The following is a 6,257-nucleotide window of genomic DNA, read 5'->3' as shown; positions in this document are numbered from 1 at the left end:
GGAATTAACAAGTGCCTTAAAAGAGAATTATTTACTCATAAAACATCAGAAATGATGAAGTAAGATCAACATTATCAAAGGGTTTTGAAAGCGCTTTGAAACTCAGTGTTTGATGTAATTGCCCCGTTGTAGGGAATAATTTCAAGCCCTTAAAATCCCACTAGCTTGAACCCCACTGTGATCATACACTAAAGTACGGTGGCGTCCAAAAGGGAAGAAGATAGAGCAAAAGAGTCGCCAACAAGTTTTTAAGGAACTTGTAAACCATCACGAGGTGAAGGTGATCGAGGTTAGATAGTGTCGTTAGTCTACTAACCCTAATCAAATTAACAATTTATAATACCTAAACTACCCTAATACGAGTATAGGGGTAAGTAAAGGGTCGAACCCAAAAGGACTAAGTGTATCAATCTATGCTAATTAGACTACTAGGAAAGCTTGTGAGGTAAAGAGAGGTTCAATTAACACTACTAAGAGCAAATAACTAAAACTAGGGAAAGTGGAATCCAATTACATCAATACATTCAATAACATCATACAATTAGATGAAAATGACCTTGATTAGGAACAATTAACACATTTAACTCACTCTCGCACAATTAAGCATGTTAATTATCCTACTAAACTAATTCACTCTCGTGCAACTAGCCTAGCAAAGGTATGGAAGAATTTAGGGCTCTCAACCAACTCACTCTCGCACAATCGATTGAAAACACAATTAAAAGCATAGAATCAATTAGCTAGAAAGATTCTAATACATAAAAGCATCATCCATACACAATAATCAAGAAACAATTCCACACTAATCACAATCAATCATTCAATTTATTAACATGACCTTCATCCATTTCCCTAGAACAAAACCTAAACTAACATGGTGAACAAAAACAAGGAAAACAAGGTAAAATAATAATAAAAGCAAGAATCAACCACTAAACTAATTAATCTACTCAGATAAACAAATAAATAAGCAAAAACAATAATAAATGAAAGCAATAAAGGTGAGAGAAAGTTAGGAAGACTCATTGAATTTATGAGAGGGAAAATCCACAAATTTGCTTCTTCAAAATCCCAAAAACTCCATGAAAAATCCAAGCTTTCTCTCTCTAAACTACTCCTAAACTAGAGAGAGATACTCCTAATCTAACCCTAAGAGAGAGAAGCTCTCCTAAACTAACTAAGAAAATAGCATAATCCATCCCCCTCTTTTTTACAAAGAGTCCCGTCTATATATATGTGGCTCCACACAAAAGAAAGAGACTTGGACAACAAGGCGCAAATAAATCGTAAACCCAGTCGTGCGCGCCCGCACATGAGTCCTGTGCGCCCGCACACAATGTGTGTGCGCCCTCTCATCGTAGTGTGCGGCCGCAACTTTGTGGGTACGGGGAAAATAAGCGCGCCCGCACACGAGTCATGCGCGCCCGCGCAAAGGTGTGTGCGCCCGCACAGCGGTCGCGCATAGGGTCGCGCAAACTCTCTGGTTTTGCTCTGTTTCTTCAGTCTGGCTGTGCGGGTTCTGACAGGGCTTCGCGCCCGCACAGCCTCACATGTGCGCCCGCGCATAAGCCGCACAGCACCCCGCGCACAACAGATAACTTGGCTTCTTGATATCCTCTTTCTTTCGGCGCATAATTCCTACAAAACCAAAGCATGGAGATCAAAATAAAAACAAAGAAGATAAATTAAATAAATTAAGAAAATAAGCTAAAAACTATTAAAAACCACTTAAATACTCGAAATCAAGATAAAAGACAAGAATAAGTAAATAAAGAAATAAAGGACAAAAAGGGTTAAATTATTGGAAAAATAAGCCGAAAAACGACTCAATAAACACCCTAAAAAGTGGCATAAAAGTCACTTATCAAACTCCCCCAAGCTAACCTTTTGCTCGTCCTCGAGCAAATTAACATGAAACACGAAAGAAGGAGAATGATTTATTCAAGCAAAGCTAGAACACTTAAGGAGACAAGAATGTACACTAACTCACTTTCGTAGGAATCACGGTCACTTTTAGCAACTAATGACAAGCCCTTTAAACCCCTAGATCGCCCTAGAGGACGAGTGTGCTCTCGTGAGGGTGTCCTAAGAGTTTAACCCACAACTCTAAATAAAAACCAAGGCAAGGCAATAAAAAGAAAAGAAAAAGAAACATAAAACGAGAAAGAAAAACACAAGTTCATATTTGGACAAGAGATTGGAACAAACACCGATGGATGCAAACCTTTCTAAATAGATAAATGTATGCACGTTCCAAGATGTCAATGGTTGATTGAAACATAACATATGCTAAGCATAGAGAACTAATGAGGACTCAATCCACCCTTGCCCCAACCAATCGGGCCGCGTTCTCTCCACTAGCTTCAAATCAACCCTTAAGCTAGCTTCTCATGATTCCACGAAGGAATCGGAAAAAGATAAAGAAATGAAAAACTTTGAGAAGGTAATCCCGACATCTCAACTATGCATACTCTCTCCATAGGTTTGAAATCTATCTCCCTCCACCGTTCTTTGACCTAACCCCACTAAAGTCTAAGGGACTTTTATTAGGTTGTAACGTAAGGCTAATGGTTAAGGCAGGGTAAAAATTTGAAAATTTTGGTGATATTTCCTAAGTGAAGCAAAAGAGTGGCCTACTCTCAAAAACAAACTCAAGAAGTCACAAAATATCAAACAAATATACCAATAATGCCATCTCCCCCAAGCTTACTCAACACTAACACACAATATATACAAAAAGAAGGAACGCTCCCCCCCCAAGCTTGAACGAAGCATTGTCCTCAATGCTTAAACTAGGGTAGAAAACGAAACCAAACTAAAATATATTTGTGGTTTTTTTTTTTTTTTTTCTTTTTTTTTTAGCTCTTATTTGATGTCCTCGCCTTTTTTTTAACTATGGACGGCTTTTTCTTGAAACTTCCTTTGATTTTCTTGAATTGCATCTTTCTTCTCAAACTTTTCTTGCATTTTCTTTTCAAGCTCAACTTTCAATACCGTACTTAAACCAATTCACAAAGTTTTCTTGCTCATGAACAACACTCTCAAAACTCAAACCTCACATGCCTATGCTTCGCTAACTAAAAGGGTTGGTAAACATAGGCCATTGGGTTTGTAATGCGGTTTAAACAAGAGCGGGAAACATTAGGCTCAAATTGGTTAATAAGTAGGTTGATGCAAAATAGAAAATCAAATTTGTAACAAAATAAAAAGAAGATAAAGAAAAATGAGAAAAGGTGCCATTTTCCTCCCCTAGAGTGGCTCGGTCACGATCTTGGGAGCTAGAGGTCAAAACAAGGATTAAGACATGCATAGTCAAGGATCCTAAATAGCCGCTCAACAAGGTGATGAAGGCTAGAACAAATGAAGCTCACAAGGGATTATAACCAAACAAATACCAACCAAGGGTTTCAAATCCACTATAGAGAGCAACTCCATCTTACCACATTCCCGTGAACTAAGGCTTCATGGACCCCTAAAAGTTCTTAAACCGGCTACCTTAGCATATAGTATCCTAGAGTCAACCAATGACACTCTCAAACCGTGCATACATTTACCACTTAGGAAGAAAAACATTCAAGAATGCAAGTCCAAAACAAAATGTCCAAAATAAGAACAAACAAAACACATTTTGCCAAAATTACCTTGAAAGTAAACAAAAATCTTTTTGGGGGAGCGTTCCTTGGCCCACATCATTCTCAAAAACACTCTCACACTCCAAATGAGGTGCCTCACATCCATTTACATCAACCAAAGCACTCATCACTTGGGCAAGCCTCACTTCTCTCAATTTTTGTTCCTCTTGAAGCTCTTGGAGTTGTTGGGTGAGATATTGCATTTGAGAAAGAATTTGGGCTTCAATGTTATTGGGTTGAGGTTCATGATCAAAGTCAAATTGCACATCATCAAAATTAGCACAAACCTCATCAAAATGAGCATAAGGGGGAAAGGTGTCAATTTGCATACTTGGATTATCACTAGGCACATAAGAAGTATCAAGAGAATTCATGCAAAAACTAAAAGAATCTTGGCATTGAGAATCAAAGTAAGAAACATGAGATTCTCTATCTAAAGAATCCTTAGCAAGCCATGTGAAGAAATCCCACGCATCATGCATAGACAAATGACAAAATCTACCATTATTCATGTCCTCAACCATTCCCCTAGTATACTCATTCATGCCCCAATAAGCTATACCACAAGCATCATTAAGAGAACACCCATGGTAACTAAGAAAACCATCTAGTCTTTCAAAGTAAGCATAAAAGGGTTCACCATCAAATTGAGGAAAAGATAAGCATGCCATTTTTATACAAATATCAAACAAAGAAAAGCAAACACAAATCAAATTATATACAAGAACCTAGCTAATCTAATCAACACAAACTAATGAACGCCTTAGTCCCCGGCAACGGCGCCAAAATTTGATCGAGGTTAGATAGTGTCGTTAGTCTACTAACCCTAATCAAATTAACAATTTATAATACCTAAACTACCCTAATACGAGTATAAGGGTAAGTAAAGGGTCGAACCCAAAAGGACTAAGTGTATCAATTTATGCTAATTAGACTACTAGGAAAGCTTGTGAGGTAAAGAGAGGTTCAATTAACACTACTAAGAGCAAATAACTAAAACTAGGGAAAGTGGAATCCAATTACATCAATACATTCAATAACATCATACAATTAGATGAAAATGACCTTGATTAGGAACAATTAACACATTTAACTCACTCTCGCACAATTAAGCATGTTAATTATCCTACTAAACTAATTCACTCTCGTGCAACTAGCCTAGCAAAGGTATGGAAGAATTTAGGGCTCTCAACCAACTCACTCTCGCACAATCGATTGAAAACACAATTAAAAGCATAGAATCAATTAGCTAGAAAGATTCTAATACATAAAAGCATCATCCATACACAATAATCAAGAAACAATTCCACACTAATCACAATCAATCATTCAATTTATTAACATGACCTTCATCCATTTCCCTAGAACAAAACCTAAACTAACATGGTGAACAAAAACAAGGAAAACAAGGTAAAATAATAATAAAAGCAAGAATCAACCACTAAACTAATTAATCTACTCAGATAAACAAATAAATAAGCAAAAACAATAATAAATGAAAGCAATAAAGGTGAGAGAAAGTTAGGAAGACTCATTGAATTTATGAGAGGGAAAATCCACAAATTTGCTTCTTCAAAATCCCAAAAACTCCATGAAAAATCCAAGCTTTCTCTCTCTAAACTACTCCTAAACTAGAGAGAGAAACTCCTAATCTAACCCTAAGAGAGAGAAGCTCTCCTAAACTAACTAAGAAAATAGCATAATCCATCCCCCTCTTTTTTACAAAGAGTCCCGTCTATATATATGTGGCTCCACACAAAAGAAAGAGACTTGGACAACAAGGCGCAAATAAATCGTAAACCCAGTCGTGCGCGCCCGCACATGAGTCCTGTGCGCCCGCACACAATGTGTGTGCGCCCTCTCATCGTAGTGTGCGGCCGCAACTTTGTGGGTACGGGGAAAATAAGCGCGCCCGCACATGAGTCATGCGCGCCCGCGCAAAGGTGTGTGCGCCCGCACAGCGGTCGCGCATAGGGTCGCGCAAACTCTCTGGTTTTGCTCTGTTTCTTCAGTCTGGCTGTGCGGGTTCTGACAGGGCTGCGCGCCCGCACAACCTCACATGTGCGCCCGCGCATAAGCCGCACAGCACCCCGCGCACAACAGATAACTTGGCTTCTTGATATCCTCTTTCTTTCGGCGCATAATTCCTACAAAACCAAAGCATGGAGATCAAAATAAAAACAAAGAAGATAAATTAAATAAATTAAGAAAATAAGCTAAAAACTATTAAAAACCACTTAAATACTCGAAATCAAGATAAAAGACAAGAATAAGTAAATAAAGAAATAAAGGACAAAAAGGGTTAAATTATTGGAAAAATAAGCCGAAAAACGACTCAATAAACACCCTAAAAAGTGGCATAAAAGTCACTTATCAGAAGGTTACACCCCTTAACGATCCAAGAGATCGTCAACTCCATAAGGTCATGAACCAAATAAGGGTTCGGGGATGATGGTACAAATCCAACCTAAAAGAGAGTGAACCTGCCCTAATAATAGGCCTCTACTTTATTCTGATCGTATTCATGTGCGCATTCTGATTAACATGCAATCCATAGATTCAACCCTAAACCTGTTTATCTATGTTGGTTGAATTTAATGCACAAATAAACTATAATTGGCGATC

This window comes from Chenopodium album, chromosome 9, assembly GCF_948465745.1.
Source record: "Chenopodium album chromosome 9, dcCheAlbu1.1, whole genome shotgun sequence".
NCBI classification, from domain to species: domain Eukaryota; kingdom Viridiplantae; phylum Streptophyta; class Magnoliopsida; order Caryophyllales; family Amaranthaceae; genus Chenopodium; species Chenopodium album.
The sequence above is the reverse complement of the archived record's forward strand: the minus strand, read 5'-3'. Positions refer to the sequence as shown.